Raw genomic sequence first — 25061 nt, forward strand, 5'->3', positions numbered from 1 at the left:
TAACACACGAAGCCTCTGCAGCCTCTCGTACCAGCAGTCAGCTCTGAACAAACACCAAAGCTGGATTTAAGTAGTGCCTTCTATTCCAACCACTACACCGCTAACCTGCCAATTGGGGAGCAGGGCGGAAGTGAGGAAGAAGGGCGGAAGTCAGAGTGCGCTCGTGTGGCCACCGCCGCTGCAAACGGCACAAGCCGTGGCGGATCGGTACCAGGAGCGTAGAAAGATAACAAATGCGGATGCTAGTATTGGTAAGGGCGTTGCGCCAATAGGTGGCAATCAATTATACACGTTGCGCCAGAAGCGGCGATCAGAAGAGGTGAGAATGCGTTATTAAAATCAACACAAAGTAACACAAAGCAAAGCGCTGAAAAGCGCTCACTCCAACAAGAAATAGTGCATTAAAAGTTATAAAATCACAGGTAGCACACGAAGCCTCTGCAGCCTCTCGTACCAGCAGTTGCCTGTCCCTTCTGTTGTCATTTAACAGAACTTTTTGGACTACTGAAAGGGGTTGTGTTCCGACCGCTGGTTGGTGGAGACATTTTGACTATATTCTGGACCTGCATTGTCGCGTAATGCGTCAAATGACGCGCCGTGTTAGCGCACCCGGAAGTGCTCCGGTGCGCGAGGCGCAGCTTCCCAGAAGCGATCCAGAGCGCGGCGCGCAGCGCGTAACATAAGCATAACAGGTCATGTGACTTGTTAATAAAACTTTTCATTGGTTCATTTTACTTTTGTTTTTCTAATGATGGAAGGCTTGGTCACATGACCTAAAAATAACACTTTTCATTGCTTTCGAACATTTTTTTTTCTTAAATGATGAAAGCCCCATTTTTTTTTTCTCACTCTGACTTGTAAAGCAAAGGACCCAGATGCATTTACAGTTTATCACTAACAATGTTCCAGCCTAATGTATTTTCCCAGGAAATTTACAACTGTCCTGCAAGTAAAATATTCCTATTTCGAGAAAAAGGGCGTTTCTTCGTCCCATGAGGGAGCCGTTGAACAAGAGATGCTCGGCCTGCTGTCTTAGTCGCTGATAGGCATGAATATCGGATTCTTATCGATCACTTTATGTTGCAGGAGTGGAAAACACAACAGCCCTTGACCAGTTATCTTTACTGCGTTCCTGCGTATTATACCTTTTAACCGTCATGTAATCGGGCTGCTTTATTTCACTTGCCTTTTACTGATTCGAAAACAGTGGCTATTATTCACAACTTTACCAATATAGTGTCAGGATCCCTTCCAGTAAAGGTCCAGTTAGGGTTTCCAAAACGAAAAGACAGGATTGGAGTTTCATTCCTACTTGGGCCAGAGCATGGAATTCACGGCATTCCAAGATGGCGGCCAGAGCAGGAGAGTTGCCGGTCTAGTCTCTTGGACTTTCAATGCGGAGTTCAGGTGAGGCGCGCGCTCTATCTGAGCTGCGCACTTCACCGAGAATTCTGCCCCAGTTAGTCGCGTTCTTAGGGAGTTAGAAACGTTAGTAATAAAAGTTATTTCAGAGTCCAAGAGTCTGTAGGAATTAGGTATAGAGACGTTTTAGGGTTGACATTTCTGAAGAATTCACCGGCATTTCCAAGAACGTCACGCTGACAAGGAAAGCGGCGGCGGAGACGGCATTTTCAAGAACCTCGCGCTGACAGGAAAAGCGACGGCGGAGACGGCATTTCCAAGAACCTCGCGCTGACACGAAAAGCGGCGGCGGGAATTCTCTGTCACATTTATCCTCAAGGCGGCAGTACCGCTTCAGGAAGCTTCCTCTTCAACAGAGCGGTGAAGACAAGAGCTAAGTTATTTGATGTTTAAATCAAGAAGCGCTCCTAAACGTTAGCGCAACAAGTCAGAAATAAACCCAGTATAATTTAGTAATGTAAACTGTGATAACAACCTTCGAATTTAGAATTAGTAGCGCTGAAGCACAGGAAGCGCATTCACGTTAAGAGTTATAAGTTAATATTTAAACTGGAAGACAGAATTCCTAAAAAAGATAAGAAGAGTTACACAGAATCCATGTTAAGAAGATGTCAGCAGACATTCACTGGTAGGTCAAAAGATAATGGGAGATAAGGGTCATTTTCTAGGAATCAGTGGATAAACAATTTATTGTTTTCTAGATGAGGTTCGCATCAATAAAACACCCAATAAGAAAATAGAAAAGAAGACCAGGAACTGCATATAGTGGTAGGTTAAATAGCTAAAAATATAATATAGCTGAGAATTGCAGAGAGGAATATTAATAGCAATCTTTTGATTACAGTAAAGAAAACACAGACACGCAGTCCAGATAAAGAACCTCACAGGAGAAGGAAGAGTTGCAGGTCCACACAAGCCCTTGGGTATGTGAGAGTAACATAGTTTGGGTAGAAGACAGAGTAGGAAGTTAAGGAGAATAAAATATTGTTGTATGTGTTTAGTATTTACAGGAGTCAATATCAGGCTGATTAACGGCCGGTAGAAGATTCGTCGAAGTACCAAGGAATCCGGACCAGTCTCTTCTGTGCCTTTATTTTATTATGGTTATTTTCTCCACTTTTCCCCTTCCCTTTTTCTGATTGTTTGGAGTCAAGATTTCATTCTTGCTCCGACCGATTGGGAAGAGGGAGTTGGAAAGTTAGCATCTTCTGTTCCTGTGCAAGTCAACATAAAGATTAAAATTGGAAGTTCGTGGAGCCCTGACAGAGTGAAGTGCCCACGTTGTAAATTTGCACCTGAACAGAATGGTTGAAGGGGTTAATTTACAGACCTTGGGAGCGGTGTTAGATGCTATACAGAAGGAGCTAGTGACAGTAAAGGAAGAGAATCGAGGGCTGAGGCAGGAGGTAATAAATGCTAGAAAAGAGACAGCCGAGTTAGCGCAGAGGATCAGGCAACCATCTTCAGGCACTGGAGAAACTCCAACCACCTCCTCTGGGGAAATCAATAGGTTAACAACACAGGTGATACATTCCTTATCACCAGTCATTCCCTTAGCTGCACCTGAGAGATTTAGTGGGGACCCGCAGAAGGCACAGGTGTTTATCACACAATGCTCTTTACACTTCATGTGTCGTCCTTCTATCTTCCCCGACGCACAATCCAAAGTAGCATTCATTCTGTCTTATTTAAGTGGAGATGCAGCCGCCTGGTCAATGCCCATCGTGACTCGAGACGATCCTCTCCTGCAGAACTATGATGAATTCAAAAAGGAATTTTTGCGCATTTTTGATCGAAGGCGAATATCTCAGGCTGTGGATAATGAGCTTCTGGAATTAAAGCAGGGGAACCGAGACTTGGTGGCGTATTTGGCTCACTTTAATAAATTGATAATGGAAACAGATTGGCCGGAAAGTAAAAGAACAGCGATTTTCTATCGCGGTCTACGGGATGAATTAAAAGATGGACTGGCGCAAATTCAAAATCGACCTACGGAGATATCAGCCCTCATAGACTTGGTCCTGGAGTTGGATTTCCGGCAAGGTGAAAGGCGAGGCGAAAGGAGACGAGAGTTTCGAAGCACTGTGCCTCGTTTTGACAGAGCACGGACCGACGTAGGAAGAGTTTCAGAAGGGTCCAACAGTCAGGAGCCAATGCAGATAGGAGCAATAAGGGGTCCACTTACTAAAGAAGAAAAAGAGAAGAGACGAGCCAATAATCTGTGCATGTATTGTGGTTCAGGCGGACATTTTGTGAGAAATTGCCCAAAGAAACCCAAAGGAATGTACAAGCCGAAGGAAAACTAGTTGCACCACCTGTAGAAGGAGTTGTACAGGTGGATGCGAGTCAAGATTCAACTCCACAAGAACATCAAGAACACCGATTGGCCAACACTCTGCAATCATCTTCTCCACATCTCATATTATCCATGACTATAACATTTCGTCAGGAGATTCGGAAAGGAGTGACAGTAATGGTGGACTCCGGAGCAACAGGAAACTTTTGTGACCAAAGATTTGCGACCAAGATAGGTTTGAAGGCAATACTCAAGGAAAAGAGTGAACCAGTTAGAGCGATTGACGGAACAAATCTATCTTCGGGACCCATAATTAGTCATACCGAAATGGTGCGATTGACAAGAGAAGATGGTCATCAAGAAGACATCCAGTTCAATCTAATCGATGCTCCTCAATTTCAGATAATTTTAGGACTCCCTTGGCTCACCGAGCATAATCCCACAATAGATTGGGCAGCAAGAACGATAGAGATGACCTCGGACTACTGCAAGCATCATTGCTTTGGAAATCAAGGAGAAAATAACCAAGAAAACCCAGCTCAGGCCTTGTGTTCAGCGAATGCAGTGGTGTGCGTAATAAGTACACAGACCATACCCGAACAATATCAAGAATTTAAAGATGTGTTTGATGAGCAGGAAGCAGAACAATTACCACCCCATCGAGTATACGACTGCAAAATCGACTTTGAACCAGGAGCGAATATGCCATGTAGTCGGGTTTATGCTTTAACTGAAAAAGAGCATGATCATTTAAAAGAATACATCAATAAGTACCTGGCTAATGGATTCATTCGCCCCTCCCAATCACCAGTATCTTCACCTCTATTTTTCGTGCCAAAGAAAGAAGAGGGTGAGTTGAGAACCTGCATCGATTATCGTGCAATCAATCGAATAACCAAGAAGAATAGGTATCCTCTTCCTCTCATTTCAGTCTTGTTGGACCAGGTGAAAGGAGCCCAAATATTTACCAAATTGGACTTGAGAGGGGCCTACCATCTCATTCGAGTAAGAGCTGGCGATGAATGGAAGACAGCTTTCAGAACTCGTTTTGGATTATTTGAATACCAAGTGATGCCCTATGGGCTGTGTAACGCCCCAGCTGCCTTTCAGCACTTTATCAATGACGTCCTCAGTGAGTTTATAGACCAATGTGCAATTGTGTACATAGATGATATCTTGATCTACTCAGTCAACACACAGGAACATCAAGGTCAAGTGAGAAGAATTCTACAGAAACTGAGAGAAAATAAACTGTTCGTTAAGTTGGAGAAATGTGCCTTTGACGTCACTGAAGTAGAATTCTTGGGGTTTTTAATCTCGCCAGCTGGGATCCTCATGGATAAGCGGAAGATTCAGGCAGTCTTGGAGTGGAAATCCCCTACCAGTGTGAAAGAGGTACAAGCATTTATTGGGTTCGCCAATTTCTATCGGCGGTTTATCAGCAAATTTTCTCGACGAATTCTTCCACTCACACGACTATTGAGAAAGGGAGTGCGATTTGAGTGGACGGAAGAAGCAGAGTCAGCATTCAAGGCATTGAAGGAAGAATTCACCTCAGCTCCAATTCTTCTTCATGCAGACCCAGCAGAACCCTTTTACGTAGAAACGGATGCCTCAGATTTGGCGGTGGGTGGAGTACTTTCTCAGAGAAATAAGGAGACAGGACAGTTGCATCCGGTTGCCTATCGTTCAAGGAAATTGTCACCTGCAGAAATCAATTATACAATTACGGAGAAGGAGCTGTTAGCCATCAAAGATGCCTTTAAGGAGTGGAGACATTACTTAATGGGAGCACATCATGTTGTTACAGTTTACACGGACCATCGAAATTTAAAGTTTTTAAAGTCAGCTAGAACTTTAACCCCGAGACAGCTTCGTTGGTCCTTATACTTTGCTGATTATGACTTTGTCATCACCTACAGACCAGGAGCGCAGAATGGCAAGGCGGACGCCTTGTCCCGTATGGGAACCGAAGAAGAAAAGAATCAAATCAAAACGCAAGCGATAATTCCAGATTCCAAAATCATAGGTGTCATAGAAACCCAGAGTGTGAAGGAACAGATTTCTCGAGCCTTGTCACCAGCGAGTATGTTAGAGTGGACCCAACAGGAAGTTGGGAGAGAAATACTTGATGGTCTACCTTATCATTCTGGAGCCTTGTACTTACCAACGACTACACTACAGAAACAAGTCATGAAAGAATGCCATGATCAGCTTCTAGCAGGGCATAAGGGAGAGCGGAAGACAATGGATTTAGTGAAAAGAAGTTACTGGTGGCCACAAATGAATAAGGACATTGAACAATATGTAAAAACTTGTGAAATTTGTGCGCAGGGGAAGTCAGAACGACAGGCACCAAAAGGGTTATTACAACCTCTACCCACTCCTCCATATCCTTGGCACACTATCACCTTAGACTTAATCACAGATCTTCCTTCTTGTCAAGGGTACAATACCATTTTGGTAGTAGTTGATGCATACACCAAGATGGCGCATTATGTAGCCCTGAAGGGAATCCCAACGGCAAAACAATTAACTACCCATTTTAGTGCACAAGTTGTACGGTTACATGGTATTCCTAAGGTAATCATCTCAGATCGTGGAACCCAATTTGTGTCTCATTTCTGGAGAGTCTTCATGAAGGCACTTGGAGTTGAGACACGTTTCTCTACCAGCTTCCACCCAGAAACAGATGGGCAAACAGAACGGGTGAACCAGGAGTTAGAACAGTATTTGCGATTATTCACCTTAGAGCAGGGTGGAGATTGGTTGGACTATTTGTGGGCTGCTGAGTTCGCTCATAACAACGCCACAAATGTGTCCACCGGTTACTCTCCGTTTTATTTGAATTATGGCAAACATCCAAATGCTACTCTGTCGGATGTTTCACTTCCAGTTCCAGCAGTTCAGGATCTAGTCACCCACTTGAGTCAGGTACACAATTCAGCATCAGAACATTTAGAACAGGCGAAGCTTAAGTATAAAGAATACGCAGATAAGAAGAGAAGAGATTCACCACACTTAGAAGTAGGAAGTGAGGTTTGGCTAAACACCAAGAACTTACGCATGAAAGGGAATCGGAAGTTCCAGCCTCGATTTATAGGCCCTTATCCTGTTGAAGAACAGGTTAATCCTGTAACCTACAAATTGACTCTCCCTACAAAACTCAAAATTCATCCAGTCTTTCATATTTCCTTGTTAAAGAAAGCAGTTCCAGGATTAAGACGAGAGAGTGTTCCACCACCAGTTCAGTTGGAAACAGGTGTGGAATTTGAAGTAAAAGACATTTTGGACTCAAAGCTAGTGAAGAGCAAACTGTACTATTTGGTGGATTGGAAAGGCTATGGGCCAGAGGAACGTTCTTGGGAATTAGAGTCTGATGTGCATGCTCCTAGACTCGTAAGACTTTTTCATCAGCGGAATCCAACCAAACCCAGACCGGGAGGGCCTTCTTTGGTGGGGGGTACTGTCAGGATCCCTTCCAGTAAAGGTCCAGTTAGGGTTTCCAAAACGAAAAGACAGGATTGGAGTTTCATTCCTACTTGGGCCAGAGCATGGAATTCACGGAATTCCAAGATGGCGGCCAGAGCAGGAGAGTTGCCGGTCTAGTCTCTTGGACTTTCAATGCGGAGTTCAGGTGAGGCGCGCGCTCTATCTGAGCTGCGCACTTCACCGAGAATTCTGCCCCAGTTAGTCGCGTTCTTAGGGAGTTAGAAACGTTAGTAATAAAAGTTATTTCAGAGTCCAAGAGTCTGTAGGAATTAGGTATAGAGACGTTTTAGGGTTGACATTTCTGAAGAATTCACCGGCATTTCCAAGAACGTCACGCTGACAAGGAAAGCGGCGGCGGAGACGGCATTTTCAAGAGCCTCGCGCTGACAGGAAAAGCGACGGCGGAGACGGCATTTCCAAGAACCTCGCGCTGACAGGAAAAGCGGCGGCGGGAATTCTCTGTCACATTTATCCTCAAGGCGGCAGTACCGCTTCAGGAAGCTTCCTCTTCAACAGAGCGGTGAAGACAAGAGCTAAGTTATTTGATGTTTAAATCAAGAAGCGCTCCTAAACGTTAGCGCAACAAGTCAGAAATAAACCCAGTATAATTTAGTAATGTAAACTGTGATAACAACCTTCGAATTTAGAATTAGTAGCGCTGAAGCACAGGAAGCGCATTCACGTTAAGAGTTCTAAGTTAATATTTAAACTGGAAGACAGAATTCCTAAAAAAGATAAGAAGAGTTACACAGAATCCATGTTAAGAAGATGTCAGCAGACATTCACTGGTAGGTCAAAAGATAATGGGAGATAAGGGTCATTTTCTAGGAATCAGTGGATAAACAATTTATTGTTTTCTAGATGAGGTTCGCATCAATAAAACACCCAATAAGAAAATAGAAAAGAAGACCAGGAACTGCATATAGTGGTAGGTTAAATAGCTAAAAATATAATATAGCTGAGAATTGCAGAGAGGAATATTAATAGCAATCTTTTGATTACAGTAAAGAAAACACAGACACGCAGTCCAGATAAAGAACCTCACAGGAGAAGGAAGAGTTGCAGGTCCACACAAGCCCTTGGGTATGTGAGAGTAACATAGTTTGGGTAGAAGACAGAGTAGGAAGTTAAGGAGAATAAAATATTGTTGTATGTGTTTAGTATTTACAGGAGTCAATATCAGGCTGATTAACGGCCGGTAGAAGATTCGTCGAAGTACCAAGGAATCCGGACCAGTCTCTTCTGTGCCTTTATTTTATTATGGTTATTTTCTCCACTTTTCCCCTTCCCTTTTTCTGATTGTTTGGAGTCAAGATTTCATTCTTGCTCCGACCGATTGGGAAGAGGGAGTTGGAAAGTTAGCATCTTCTGTTCCTGTGCAAGTCAACATAAAGATTAAAATTGGAAGTTCGTGGAGCCCTGACATCTAGGTACTACTACCATGTTTTGTTTTAAAAACCTTTATTGTGAAAATGTCAGTATACAAATACGGGCCTATAACCATGTGGGCCGGCCACGGAGCAAACTGGAATCGTATATGATGAGGGGACATTTACACTGTAAAAGAACGTAACGGGCGGGCCATTAGGTTGCAAGAACTAAGGTGTCTAACAGTTGCGGAATCGGTGGACGTGCATTTTATAATTAAAGTACGACAGGGCCAGTTACAATAAAATTATCTAGATATACATTTGCGGGCAAGTACCATGGGTGACGTTAATTCGAACTTTCAATAGTACAGTAATCAATAACACATCAGAACTTAATATCAATAGGGATGTCCAAATGTTCAATCAGTACTCGTCCCCGCCCGCCATGTGCTTCAAAACTGCATACGTATCTCGTGATATCAAGGTTGGGATACCAGTACACAACAAGGAGTTACGAGTCCCATTTATACCGGCGCCATTTTGGGCGAGGCCCGGCAGGTCCAGGATATAGTCAAAATGTCTCCACCAACCAGGGGTCGGACCAGAACCCCTTTCGGCAGTCCAAAATGGTTCCGTTAAATGACAACAGAAGAGATAGGCAACAAGAACAATCAGTCAAAAGAGGGGACGCTTTCGGGAATGGGGCCCATGCTCTAGCAGGCAAGCGTCCGAGTTCCAAGGTGTCCCAGGGCCATTTTAGTGGACCAGGCCCAAATCCAAAGAGCCGGCCGCCATTTTGAGAGTCCTGTTGCAGCCGCCTATCGCTGTAGCCGCAAGTTTGGGCGGAACTCAGCTGGACGGCGAGTGAAACGCTAAGAGGCGCCCCACTGCAGATGAGGTGCCTCCACCTGGGGAGGCGGGAGAGGCCAGTTTGCGCCGCCTCCCCCCCCCCCGGGCAACCCATGCCGTCTTTCGGCGCAGCAATGTAGGATGGCCACACCAGTGCGGCAACTTGCTGGACACCACCTCGGTGCCATCCGGATCTCGGCGAGTTGTGCTGCCTTCGGCCTACTGTAGCAGCAAGTGCGGGCGCAACTCAGCTGGACGGCGAGTGAAACGCTAAGGGGCGCCCCACTGCAGATGAGGTGCCTCCACCTGGGAAGGCGGGAGAGGCCCGTTCGCGCCGCCTCCCCCCCCCCGGGCACCCCACGCCGACTTTCGGCGCAGCATTGTAGGATGGCCACACCAGTACAACAACTTGCTGGATACCACCTCGGTGCCATCCGGATCTCAGCGCGTTGTGCTGCCTTCGGCCTATTCGCACATCGGTCCGCTACTGACGCCGCCTCACAGGCCAACGAATTTTGTAGGCTTTTTTTAGCCCAAAGCCGCATAACAGGTCATGTGACTTGTTTATAAAACTTTTCATTGGTTCATTTTACTTTTGGTTTCCTAATGATGGAAGGCTTGATCATATGACCTAAAAATAACACTTTTCATTGGATTGGAAAAAATTTTTTTCCCACATGATGAAAGCCCCACCTTTTTTTTTCTCACTCGGCAATCCAAAAAGGTTCCGTTAGATAACAACAGAGGGGACAGGCAACAAGAACCATCAGTCAAAAGAGGGGAGGGCAAGTTATTCCCTACCGGGTCACGTTGGGGCTCCACCGGAAGTCATCGAATTGGTAGTCTACAGTGTTTCTGGATGTTTCAGACTGAAGCTGGCGTCAGCATGAGAGCACCACCATCTCGTGGCTCCGTCGTGGCCATTCCGCAAGCAATCACGGCAGCCGCTCCCCAAAAAGGAGGGTCTAATAGATCCTTGAATGCCCAAAAAAAAAAAAAATACATCGGTATCACGACTCGATGCGTGGTCTCTGGAAATAAAGATAGGGCTAATTTTATGTTATTCTTACATCTAGTTAACAATGCGAAAGCTAAGGATAATTTGTAATTGATACCAACTAAGTTTTGATTACTTTAGATTCAAAACAAACATTAGAATCTGTTACGGAATATAATAATAACAAAATAGCTGTATTGAACACTTGATTAAAAATCATTCAAATAACGGAATAAATTCATTCATCTAACTATAATTGAATTAGGACGTAGTTAGTATATCATATTGTAGAGTTATTCAATATTTTATGATTACTTGACTCGCTAAACATGGCGCTGATAGTCCGCAGTTCACGCCTAAACATTTAAATATGGCGCACAAAGAGAACGCGAACGCGAAAGCCGGGAAGTTGACGAGGAGACACTGCGGTAACTAAACAGGTAAGCGCCGGTACTGATTTGAATGCGGGCATTGTTTTAAATAAATTTACCTATACTAGTATTCTCACACGCCCGAGTATAACTCACGAAGGCGTTCCTTTACAATGTTAAAGCCCGCTACTTTGAGAGAATGTCTATTTTCTCGCAATGGCAATGATTACTTAAAAGGCATTTTGTTTCTTCTAGGTACACGTACTCGTGTATCCTGATATCTTTAATTGCTGTATCAGGTCTGACGTTCCCTTCAGAGACGAATCACCTATACGACGATAGGTGAGATTTTCAGAAATTAATATGGCAACGAGGCATCGATAGTGTATAAATAGTAGCTCTCTCACATATATATAAAGAACTTACTAGGATAGTATACCTTTGTTTCAGGTTCTTCTAACTGATTTCTACGCATCACAAAAATACTGTGAAATATTGTTTTTTACAAGACTTAATTGTGACTGAGGTAACACTCTGCTATTTTTAATATTGGAATGGTGCGTTTGGGACTGTTTTGATTTAGTATTTCCCTTTTGAGCACCTAGTATGTGATATACTTTTCTTTCACTGGAATACTTTATTCATTTTTTCCTTTCTTCTCTTAATCCTATGGATAATTTTTGGTAGCCTCCTTATTTGACTAGTTTGGTTTTATACACTTTTCTTGGTGGATCTGGTTATGGGTAAATATAATATTCCTATTAGTTGGTACATTTAACAATGTAAATATGTTTGGGTTTCAGCCCTGATGAAATCTGTTGATGCAGGGATTAGCATCAGACGAAACACGTGTTGGCTGAAAGACAATTAAGGACAAATTGTGAATTGGAGTGAAGAAATACCATTAAAGGAGATTGGAATACTGGATTGGTGGAATTTTTCTTATTTAAGGACATTACTGTGGCAAGGAAGATATTACTCCTGCACTGAACATAATTGAACATTGTACCGGATTGGTGGATTTACAACCTAGTGATTATATTTGTGGAGCTCAGAGAGATACTGCTTTGTATGTCAATTTACCCTGGAGCTCCGGGGTTCTCTGGTGACTGTTTGGCAACCAGTACCTTTCTCTCTTAGAGTTCACGTTTCAGATTTATTCGAATTTGTGAAATATTCCTGTACTTAGAGCTGTGCGCCTGATCTTTGACTTGGTTGCCAAATTAGCTTTAGTTTTGATCTACTGTAACTCCTTTGAAGAGGGGTGATTCTTTACAGTTGAGGCCATAAACTACATCCGCAGGGCTAGGTGATAGCCTGGGACCGGCCTGGACAATCAGACACAGATGAAGAGGAGTGTCAGAGGGTGCGGTAGTGAATAGGGTGAAAGGGAGGTGTCGGGCGGGCACAGGGTGTGATTCTCAGGGAAGAGCAGCGCAGATGGGGGGAGGTTTATGGCCCATGCATAAGACAGAGAGCGGGGGTGACCAGTGCATGGGGGAGATGCTTGCGAGGGTGGGGAGCCATGCTGAGAATCGGCGGCGTGCAGAGAGAGGGTCTGCTAAGGGCATCTAAAATGGCTGCCGTGTACGACAAAAGTGTGGCAATGGAAAAAAAGCAAGATGGCGCAGACAATGTTTATCAATACGAATTAATTTATAACAATTATTTTTAACAATATATTTACTCGCAGTGTCAAAATGGCGGTCAACACTTCCTGATTTCCTTCGAATCGAACGTTAACAGACGTCACGATCGGCGGCGTGCAGAGAGTGGGTCTGGTCAAGGCATCTAAAATGGCTGCCGTGCACGACAAAAGTGTGCCATTGGAAAAAAAGCAAGATAGCGCAGACAATGTTTATCAATACGGATTAATTTATAACAATTATTTTTAACAATATATTTACTCGCAGTGTCAAAATGGCGGTCAACACTTCCTGATTTCCTTCAAATCGAACGTTAACAGACGTCACGCAGCAAAAACAAAAAAAAACTCTCACGCGCAGCCGCTGGAAGACAAGTATCAACATATATGAGCATCCTCAGCCACCCTCAGAAAACATAGGGGGTCAGGATACGTCTCCCGTACCCCCTTATACCCATTTCTCACATTGTTTTTCCTCCATCTTGTAATTTAATTAAATCGAAACACAAAATGGCGAATTCCCGTTTCGCTACCGGTTCACTACCCGGTTCGCGAATCGGAAAGCGCTTCTACCGCAAAAAATCAATATTTTTTTATTTGGCCCACGGGACCCTTTAATAACCCCAACATCATTCCTAGGGGGTCAAGAAGGGTCTACCTTGCCCCCTTTCATTAAATTCCCCCTTCGTTTTTCTCCTCCTCTTGTCTCTCGATCCTACCGAGAGACAAGATGGCGGCCGCTCCGGACTGTTTCGAATGTTGACAGACACCGGAGAGCCAATCAGCTTTCTGTGCGCAAGTCGCGTGGCGCGCCCGGAGCGCTCCCCGGAGCGCGTACCGGGGCACTGCCATAGATATATATATTGTTTTGAACCTAAATTACTCAAAATCCACTAAAGCACATTTCTTGAGACATAGCAAAGGCACATCGGGCTACCAGTCCATACAATTTTGCCAAGTTTGGTGGAAATCCATTCTGCCGTTCGGGCTAAAAGTGAGGTCGACTGCCCTATGGAAATTAACATGGGGAAAACACATTTTGGGACCCCCTTTTATCTCAGCCCCCACTTGACAAATCCCCCCCAAACTTTCAGGGAAGGACCGGGGCGCTGCGAGGCCACTTTGAGGAAATTTTCAGGCCGATTTGTCAACCGGCGCCAAAGTTATTCCAAATAGAATTTTGAGATTTAACATTGAAAAAAATCCTAACTACCTACTGGTGACCGCCAGTAGGTAATATATATATATATAGCGTGAACAAGGACATACCTTGCCAGAAACGCGTAGCTGCTTTCTGTGTACCGAAAATAAAAACGATATGCTGATGTTTCGTGGTCCGTCTCCCTTCTGTTTGCTGGTGTGCTGAGCAGGCGCTGGAAACACCGAGAGAGCCAGAGGAGTCACGTCGTTCCTGGTGAGCTTTGAACTGGCATCATCACACGAGGCATCCATTTGTGGACTGAAATGGACTACACCTCCCACAAAACCTACATGTTTGCTCATCTAGCGCAGCTGCATATCAGCGCATGATATGGTTAAATGGAGGGGGGTGTGGCCCGCTATGCTTCCTTCGACCGTGCCTCTGAAGAAGTTGGATAATGAAACGCGTCAGGCTTTGGTCGTGTGCTTTAAAATACCGAGGAAAGCTGCCTGCATACCAAATAAAGCTTTAAGGGGAAGAGCTGAACCGCGTCTGAGTGCTGCTTGCAATATGGACACCCCGTGGAGCTGAATGTAAGACGCGGCGGTCCAGCCGCGAAGCGGGCACCACCCCCGAACCTGAGGGGGCCACGGGTCCTAACTGGGACTCAATGTGTGGAGGGCGGTTCCTGGATTTAGCGGTGCTCCTTTCCTTGGGGCTCCTGGTGAGCTTTGAACTGGCATCATCACACAAGGCATCCATTTGTGGACTGAAATGGACTACACCTCCCACAAAACCTACATGTTTGCTCATCTAGCGCAGCTGCATATCAGCGCATGATATGGTTAAATGGAGGGGGGTGTGGCCCGCTATGCTTCCTTCGACCGTGCCTCTGAAGAAGTTGGATAATGAAACGCGTCAGGCTTTGGTCGTGTGCTTTAAAATACAGAGGAAAGCTGCCTGCATACCAAATAAAGCTTTAAGGGGAAGAGCTGAACCGCGTCTGAGTGCTGCTTGAAATATGGACACCCCGTGGAGCTGAATGTAAGACGCGGCGGTCCAGCCGCGAAGCGGGCACCACCCCCGAACCTGAGGGGGCCACGGGTCCTAACTGGGACTCAATGTGTGGAGGGCGGTTCCTGGATTTAGCGGTGCTCCTTTCCTTGGGGCTCCTGGTGAGCTTTGAACTGGCATCATCACACAAGGCATCCATTTGTGGACTGAAATGGACTACACCTCCCACAAAACCTACATGTTTGCTCATCTAGCGCAGCTGCATATCAGCGCATGATATGGTTAAATGGAGGGGGGTGTGGCCCGCTATGCTTCCTTCGACCGTGCCTCTGAAGAAGTTGGATAATGAAACGCGTCAGGCTTTGGTCGTGTGCTTTAAAATACCGAGGAAAGCTGCCTGCATACCAAATAAAGCTTTAAGGGGAAGAGCTGAACCGCGTCTGAGTGCTGCTTGAAATATGGACACCCCGTGGAGCTGAATATATATATATATATATATATACACAAAACAATCACTTCTTTCAAGCAATCCACAGACACAGTGGGGTACTTGTCAGGAAGCCTTTATTCACAGGTAACAGCTGGGCATTATGCATTTCGGCTTAGCGCCTTCCTCAGATGCCACTTGTTAACCGAGGATACACCTCCTCCCACCTTTAAACTGGTTGAGGCACTCCCATTGGCGGGAGATCAGCTGACCCCACTGCTGGAGGAAACTACAGTCCATGTTATAACTACAGTTCCCAAAGTGCACCTCGATGGTAAGTACCGCAGCCGGATCACTGTCAGGCCGTGTTGACGCTGAAAATTGCCCCTTAAAGGTGGGGCCGTGTAGGAGCCCCTGTCCCCTTGAATGTAGTGTTAAGGCGTCCCTCGGGCCCCCATATATATATATATATATACATACATATATACATATATATATTACCTACTGGGGGTCGCCAGTAGATATATATAGTTAGGATTTTTGAAAATTCTATGTCGAATAACTTTGGCGTTTGTGGACGGAATTGGCTGAAATTTTCAGGAAAATGGCACATTTTGTTTCTGAGCAGCCCCTGACAATTTGGGGGGGTTTCGTCAAGGGGGGCCGAGAAAAAAGGGGGGTCCCAAAACGCGTTTTTAACATTGAGTTTTCCATAGGGCGGTTGGACTCACTTTTAGCTCGAACGGCTGAATGGATTTACACGAAACTTGGCAAAATTGTAGATATGGTTTGCCCAACGTGCCTTTGCTATGTCTCAATATATGTGCTCCAGTGGATTTTGAGAAATTAACGTTTTAAAAAACAGATGTATCTGTGACAGCGCTCCGGTTAGCGCTCCGGTTTGCGTACCTAACGCGTAACGGAACTTCCCGAAGCGAAGCTGATTGGCTCTCCGGTGTCTGTCAACATTCTAAACAGTCCGGACCGGCCGCCATCTTGTCTCTCGGTAGGATCGAGAGACAAGAGGAGGAGAAAAACAAAGGGGGAATTTAATGAAAGGGGGCAAGGTAGACCCCTCTTAACCCCCTAGAAATGATGTTGGGGTTATTAAAGGGTCCCGTGGGGCAAATAATTTTTTTTTATTTTTCGCGGTAGAAGCGCTTCCCGGTACGCGAACCGGGTCGCTCACCGGTAGCGTAATGGGAGTTCGCCATTTTGTGTTTCGTTTGAATTAAATCACAAGATGGAGGAAAAACAATGTGGGAAATGGGTATAAGGGGGCACGGGAGACATATCCTGACCCCCTAGGTTTTCTGAGGGTGGCTGAGGAGGCTCATATATGTTGGAATTAAAAAAAAATTGAATTTTTCGCGCGGTTAGCTGCCGGTACGGGAACCGGGAAGCGAACATAAGTGAAAATTAGTGAAAAATGTACATTCGAAATTTGGAAAGACTAATTATAGTTACGGTAGCTCTGAAAAGAGCTTTTGTGTTCTGTGTAAGTTCTAGGTACTTATAAGTAGGTACCAATACACAGTCTTACATTTTGTATGAAAACTCTGTTTCCCTCATCTGAGAAGTGCACACCATCTCCTCTGTAGATATCTTGCATGTAGTAATGCAAGTTATTGTTGTAGATGGCGCCCATTCCATGGTCTCTCATATAAGCTGAAGCAGACTTATTTACATGCTTCCTCGCTATCTCAATTTGTGGACAAAATTGATTGGACCACCTCCATTTCTGTCTTTGGCATATATTGGAATATACCAAGGCAGTTTGAGGGAAAAGTGCCATCAATTGCTCAAAGGTGTCCTTTAAGAGCATTTCCAGACCTACCCCAGTCAAAGTGCCCAAATCATTTCCTCCACAGTGCACTATTATGAGGTCAGGGTTTGGCAAATGCAAAAAGGTTTTCACCAATGGTATCAATTGGTGACATCTCAATCCTCTTTGCCCAATCCATTTGATATCCACATTTTGAAAATTGAGGTTGTGTAAATTTCTGTTATCAGCATACCTGTGAGCCCAGTGGATATAGCTATGTCCAAGAATCCAGACAGAAAACATGGCGAGAGGAGGTTCTGCTGCAGTCAGATGAAGTGTGGGAATGAAATGGCAGTTGAAACAGTAGGAGTTTGTAAAGAAAAAAAACTGTGGAGTTTCAGTGCTAATGGTTCATTAGGAATGATTGGTGGATTTCCATTGCTGAAAACAGAAAGTTAGGGTGCATGGATGTGTTCTTTGAAAGATGTAATTTAAATGGTTAAGAAAAAATGATTTTATGAAAGATTGCAGTGGATTAGCAGGTGTACTGAGAGTTCAGAGTTCATTTGAAACATTGTTGTGTGAACTTGTAAACATGAGAGGTCTGGCAGGAGGTAGTTGCTATGAAAAAAGGGCAGAAAGGCAGAGGGAAGGGTGTTGATTTGAAAAAAGTGAGGGAAGAGTTTTGATTGGCTGACATGAGAGATATGTGTGATGAATATCAGCATTTATGTGCCTTTCTTGCAGCCTCTGGAGTGCATACCTTTTGTTCTGCTAAAGAAAAATTGGTGTGTTTCTGAGACTGTTTTTAAATTCAAAAAGCATTTGGTAAGGTGAGATATGGTTCCTTTATTTTAGAAAGAGACTAGTATGCTATTTTGAGAAAATAAGGAAGGCAGTTGTGCATTTAAATGATGTTTTGTGTGAAGTGTTTGCATTATGTTTTCCAAAAAGCTATTGCATTCTTTTACAAATTGTAATTGTAGATAATGTGAAGTATTAGTACTGACAAGGTGTGCTTCTACATAGGAGCTGTGCTGTGTTTTCAAATTATGATCAGAAAATCGTTTTTAAGGAAAAGGAATGTTTTTTAAATTTATAAGAATTTATTTACTTGCAATGTGAGTCCTGCATTGCGTCGCTTTTGTTGAATAGATGCATGATGCATCTGTACTGTTTTTGCCCCATGGTGCTCCACATTGTAAATGTTAAAAACGATGCATAAGTGGTGTATAGGCCTTGTAAATAATCTCCTATGTGTGTGCATGGCTATTTTTAGTCACTTACCCCTGGTGCAAGGGCCTTCTAAATATGCCCTCATGTGTGCTTGGCATTTTTAAATCACTTATCCCTGGTGCAAGTTCCTTGTAAATACGCCGTCATGTGTACTTGCACATTTCAAATCACTTCCCCGTGGTGCAAGGGCCTTGTAAATACGTCCCCATGTGTGCTTGGCCATTTTAAGTGACTTCCTCCTGGTGCAAGGGCTTTGTAAATACGCCCCCATGTGTGCTTGGCCTTTTTAAGTCACTTCCCCCTGGTGCAAGGGCCTTGTAAATACGCCCTCATGTGTACTTGGCCATTTTAAGTCACTTCCCCCTGGTGCAAGGGCCTTGTAAATACGGCCCCATGTGTGGTTGGCAATTTTATGTGACTTCCCCCTGGTGCTGTGTTTTCAAATTATGATCAGAAAATCGTTTTTAAGGAAAAGGAATGCTTTTTAAATTTATAAGAATGTATTTACTTGCGATGTGACTCTTGCAATGCGTGTTTTTTATGGAATAGATTCATGATGCATCTGCGCTGTTTATGCCCCATGGTGCTCCACAGTGTCAATGTCAAAGGCGATGCATAAGTGGTGCAAGGGCCTTCTAAATACGCCTCCATGTGTGCTTGGCCATTTCAAGTCACTTTCCCCTGGTGCAAGGGCCTTGTAAATACGTCCTCATGTGTGCTTGGCAATTTTAAGTCACTTCCCCCTGGTGCAAGGGCCTTGTAAATACGCCCCCATGTGTGCTTGTCTATTTCAAGTCACTTCCCCCTGGTGCAAGGGCCTTGTAAATACGTCCTCATGTGTGCTTGGCAATTTTAAGTCACTTCCCCCTGGTGCAAGGGCCTTGTAAATATGCCCCCATGTGTGCTTGGCCATTTCAAGTCACTTCCCCCTGGTGCAAGGGCCTTGTAAATACGCCCTCATGTGTGCTTGGCAATTTTAAGTCACTTCCCCCTGGTGCAAGGGCCTTGTAATTATGTCCCCATGTGTGCTTGGCTATTTTAAGTCACTTCCCCCTGGTGTAAGGGCCTTGTAAATACGCCCCCATGTGTGCTTGGCAATTTCATATGACTTCCCCCTGGTGCAAGGGCGTTGTAAATACTCTCCCATGTGTGCTTGGCTATTTGAAGTCACTTCCCCCTGGTGCAAGGTCCTTGTAAATACGCCCTCATGTGTGCTTGGTAATTTTAAGTCACTTCCCCCTGATGCAAGGGTCTAGTAAATATGCCTTCATGTGTGCTTGGCAATTTAAGTCAATAACAATAACATGAACAATGTCTGTTGTGGAAAAATCTCTAAATAGAAATTGAGTCTCGAAATTAGTTGAGATTAACATATAACAGAGCACAGGTGATATGTTGAAGCATTCCATTCCATTGCTATTTTCTACCATCAAGTATGTTGCAAAATACTTCTATTCAATTGTTTGCTTACTGTTATTGATTTACTGTTTGGTAATAGTATTTAATAACATTTTTTTAATACATTTTCCACAGATTCAACTTAAAATATTCTTGAAAATTGAAACATGCCCTCAAGGCAAAGAAAAAAAAAGAAGCAAAGCGACTTACACCGCACCTTAAAAAAAATGGAGATAATGGACCTTTGCAGCAGTCCTCTAGAATTAAAAGTTGTGAACTCACCAAAAAAATTCCGGGTAAGACAACAAAATCTTTTTTAAGAAACATTTTCCGACGAAAAAGTATCACTACAGAACATGTTTTAGTTCAGAAGAAGAGAGCCAATTTAAACGGGAAGGAAAGGTCCCTCAAAAATGTAACTGCTAGAGCAGGAGATAACTCTGTGCATGGTAGTAAAAGGAAAAATCTGTTTAGAGACATTCGTAGACGAATGTTCCGCAACAGGATAATTGGCAATTTGTTAAAAAAATTTAAGAAAGGTCAACAGAAAGTGGCTTTTTATAAGAGAAAGAAAAATGTAGAGAAAATTATTGATCAGGCTTTCGAAATTAAGCGAAAGTTATTTATTTTGGTAATCAATAGAATTAGGAAACTAAACAAGGTAATTTCTGATTTCAAATCAAATAGTAGATGGAAGAGAGTAGTTAATCGTAGTAATTTTTGTGAAGTTTTCTCAGGAGAATGGATGCATAGTTCAAGTTGTGAGGCATTTTTCTATGAGGAGAGTTACATCCAGGACAATGATTTGGTGCATGCAGTTGACACCAGTGGTCGAGCATATGAGGTAAAAGATGGTTGTCCGGTTGAAAAATAAAAACTTGTGTCTGCAGATGCAGAAGAGGTGTTAGGTGATGAGGTTTTAGGGAGACGTCCTAAGGGACCAGTGTACATCTGGAAGTGTAGTTCTATTTCCAGTGTGCGACAGGATTCCATCAATTTGCTTTGTGATTTTGTTCGTACATTTAATAAGAAAAGTTTAAAACAGAAAATGAAGTTGTTGCAAGAATTAGATCCTTGCAGAGTGAGAGAAGTGACAGGTTTGCGTGGTCATTCACTGGCTTGTCTTTCCAGGAGATTATGCCAGAGTGTTTTTCATCATTTCGGGATGCTAGCAGTGCATCATAATAAAGTGAGGAAATTAGTTAGAATGTTGTATTATGCTAAGAGTCCGGCAATTATGCTTAAACAATTAAGCACTGCTCTTTTGCATGGTTCTGAAGTAGATGTGAAGAATATTTGTAAAGAAATTGAGTTCTGTTACTTTGCTGGTGAAGAGAACAATGTTTAAATTGACCCAGTAGAAGTAGGTAATGTGGAAGAGAGTGTACTGATTTCTAATATAGATAAGTTTCACAAGGAAATTTTCAACTTTCAGGTGAAATCAAGTGAGAGGCCTAATTTCACTTTTGTGTGTTGTCGACGGACTTATTATAAGAATCAGACTAAGTTAGTGGATTTATATGCAAAAAGTGAAATGGAAAACAATAGTGAATGGAAGGATTTTGCCACATACTTGATGGTAGAAAATCGTTTTGATTTGGGATCGGACCAACGTACGTGTACTTATTGTTTAAAGAAATTAAACCAAAACCGGAAGCCTGCTAGAGCGGTTTATAATAATCTGGAATTGGTTGACATTCCTTCTGAATTGAAGGATTTAAATACTTATGAATCTATTTTGATTCAAAGTGTTCATCCCTTTCAGGCTATTGTACGAATGGAGCCAAAGACAGGGAAATTGCCTCCATCAGATTTACAGAGAGGATTAAAGGGAAGAGTTGTTTATTTGCCTTTAGATTTGAAGTAAAACATTAATACAATTGGAGTAGAGAAAGTGGAAGAGGAACCTCTAGTTATCCTAGTTAATGGGGTTCCGAAAAAGAGTAAGAAAATCTGGCAAGATTTAGTGGATGTTAGGAAAGTCAAAAAGGCAACATTGTATTTGATAAAAAATAATGAGTACTACAAGAATGTATGTACTGCAGAAGAGGAAGTAAGTGAAGAAGAGGACAGCGAATTGTGTGCTGGGCAAATTGAGAAAATAGAAGCTTCTAAAAATGAAGAAATATATGAACATTATAGTGTTCATCCTTTGCATTCCAAGGAAGTCATGGGGAATGCTATTGAGTTGTTTCAAATGAAACAAGCCAAAGGGAGTCCCGTTAGTGTTTAGGAGGAAAGTTTGGAAGCTCGGTGTTTCCCACAGTTATTTCCCACAGGTCGAGGAGGACGATATGATGAGCGACCTGATCAAATTCCTGCTTCTGAATACCGGACTTTACGATTGTATGCAGAAGATCCTAGGTTTCGTCAATGCATTCCCTATTTGTTTCATCTATTGTTTGAAAGTGATCTGTCTGGACTGTCTTATGCAGTGAATCACATCCTGAAAAGTGGTGTACAACTGCGAAATATCTCGGCAAGGGACTTTATGGATAAAGTCAATGTGCAAGACAGTATTCAGGATTCTCACCTGATTAATCTCATGGCATGTCAGCGTGGTACTAATGAGTATTGGTACAGTCGTCATGGTGACTTAAAATGTATGCTGAGGAACTTAGGAACTCCCACATGGTTCCTCACTCTCAGCTGTGCTGAGTATGGCTGGGAAGACTTACTTGAATTTCTACGAGAGGCAAATGGAAACATTGAAAATATTGAATTCAAGACACCCGGAGAACTGTGCTCTTTGGATCCAGTGAATGTATGCAGGTACTTCAATCATAGATTTGAAGCTATGATGTCTTTCATCACGAACAAGAAAAATCCACCTCTTGGAGAGGTGTTGGATTTCTTCTGGAGAAAGGAGTATCAAGCACGAGGTGCTCCTCATATACATATGCTACTATGGATCAAAGATGCACCCAAATTTGGAACAGATCCGGATGACTTAGTGATGAATTTCATAGAACAGTATGCTACATGTGCTGTTCCAAAGACAAACGAAGATAAAAGTCTAAGAGAACAAGTTTTACAGTTTCAAAGCCATCGTTGTGGAAAGTACTGTCGTTGTAAATTCAGAAACAAGGACAAGTACTACACCAAATGTCGTTTTGCATTTCCACGATCGGTGATATCTAAAGGAAGAGTGAACAGTTTGATGTCTTCGCTGCGACATAATGTGACGAGGAAATCACCCAAAAACACATACAATTTGAAAAGAAATGAAGAGTCCAAGTACATTAACGACTACAACCCAGTGATTTTGTCCATGTGGAATGCTAACATGGATATACAGTTTGTGGCTGACAACTGTATGGCTGTGGCTCGGTATGTGACGTCTTACATCACAAAAAAAGAAAAGACAGAACTCAAGGATATGTGGGAGGATATTTCCCATGAAAAGAGCCTCAGTAAGAAATTGTACAGTTTCAGTCTAAAGATGTTGTCGCATCGAGAAATCGGAGCTTACGAATGTTCTGACCGGTTATCTTCAGCAAGTCTCTATGGCAAATCTAGGAGTATCATTTGGGCGAGTCTTGGTCTTGCTGCAACGCGTAATCGAGTTCTGAAACCTGTACGGGAAATTGAGTATTTGGCGGAGAAGGAGCCAAGCAGTACAGATATTTTGAAGACCAACATGTTGGATACATATTATCCAAATAGAAGCAGTCACCTGGAGAATGTTTGTCTGTATGAGGTACTACAAAATTACATTTTCAAGAGGAACATCAAAGAAGATATTGATAAAGGAGTGTATGCTGTAATTGGAAGTGAGGGATGTCTGGTCAAGCAAAGAAAATGTCAATTGGTAAATCATCGAAAATTTAATTGCGAATCTCCAGAAAGAAAAGAGTTTTTCTATTTAGCTCTTTTGCAACTTTTCAAGCCTTGGCGTGCAGAAGAGGAACTGCTTTGAGATTTCCTCTGTTACGAAGACTCTTTCAATGCAGCTAAGGAGTCCATAGAATGTCCTGTTTTTCCAAAATATCTAGAAATGTTGAATGCAGAAATCGAGCAGGAAGCAACAATTGCAGCTGAGATTGCTAGAGACAGTTCTCAGGACAGTCAGAGTTCTGTTTCATTGAGTCAGGATCCACTAGGAGAACCAGTTATCGAAAATGAAGCTGCCACTGCCATGATTGAAGTGGAAAGAGCCATGGCACATGCTCAGGAGGATGCGGTTAACTTAGAAGATTTGGAAAGACAACTCAACGTTGAGCAGAGGAAAATATATGACGAAGTTACCAAACAAATTGAGCATGGATTAAGTCATGAGAAGAAAGAGTCGTTGAAGCCTGTCAGACTGTACGTGAGTGGAGAAGCAGGAACTGGAAAAAGTTTTCTCATTAAAACAATTTCATGTTATCTGCAGAAAAGGACTGAGTCATCGCTGTCTTGTGTTGTGACCGCTCCAACTGGTCTGGCAGCACATAATATTAAAGGTATTACTTTGCATCGGCTACTGATGCTGCCAGTGGAGCATGATAACAAATTACAATACCACAAGTTATCTGGAGATGCTTGTTGTGAAGTATCTAGAGTCCTGAAGAAGATGAAACTTCTTATCATTGACGAAGTAAGCATGGTTTCCAATGTCATGCTTGCCTTTGTGCATTTGAGAATGCAGGAAGTTCTTAAAACAGAGTATGATGTGTTATTTGGTGGCAAACACATCATTGTTTTCGGTGATCTTCTGCAGCTGACACCAGTGAAAGGACAACCAGTGTTTAAACTGCTTACGCATGAAGATACCAGGAAGTGCCTAGGGAGCATTGGCAACGTTAACATATGGTTAAACTTCAATTATGCTGAGCTGCATGAAAATATCGTCAGGCGAAGGATGAAGATTACAAGAATATTCTACAAGATGTTAGAATTGGGAAAGTGACCGAGCGTGGGAAAGAAGCTTTACATGCACGATTACTGTCAAATTTGTATCCAGAAGAAGACGTTCTGCCAGAGGATATTTTTCAGAAAATTACTGAGAAGAAATGTGGAATATGTTTGATGCCAACTCTTGCAGAATGTTCCATCTTCAACAACAAAATGTTGAATTTAGAAAACCAAGAGATTGTGAAACTGGAAGCTATTGACAGACTAGAGCATATGGGAGCAACAATTATGTTGTCTGAGAATTTGAAATCTAAATTGGATTCATTAAGAAGACTATATCTAAAACTGCTGGTTTTGAAAAGACTCTGAATGTGTGCTTAAATTGCCGTATCATTTTGAGAAGGAATTTACATGTTGAAAGAGGTCTGGTAAATGGATCAATGGGTAATGTTGTTGATTTTGAGAAATACAGAAATAGAGATGGAATTGAATTTTTAAAAATTAAATTTGATGGCATTGAGGAAGTACAGCTAATTGGTCGTTGCACAGCTAGGTTTTTGCTTATAAAAGACTTATATGTTCGCCGTAAGCAGTTTCCTGTTTGCTTGGCATATGCGGTGACAATCCATAAATCGCGAGGTTTAAGTGTAGACACTGCTTTAGTGAATATTGGCAGTTCTGTGTTCAAAGAGGGTATGGCTTATGTAGCATTGTCACGAGTCAGAAGTTTATCGGGATTGTACTTGATTGACTGTGATGTCACAAACATGTGTGCGGATCTAGATTGTGTTAAGGAATACAA

This window comes from Lissotriton vulgaris, chromosome 6 (genome assembly GCF_964263255.1).
Source record: "Lissotriton vulgaris chromosome 6, aLisVul1.2, whole genome shotgun sequence".
NCBI lineage: Eukaryota > Metazoa > Chordata > Amphibia > Caudata > Salamandridae > Lissotriton > Lissotriton vulgaris.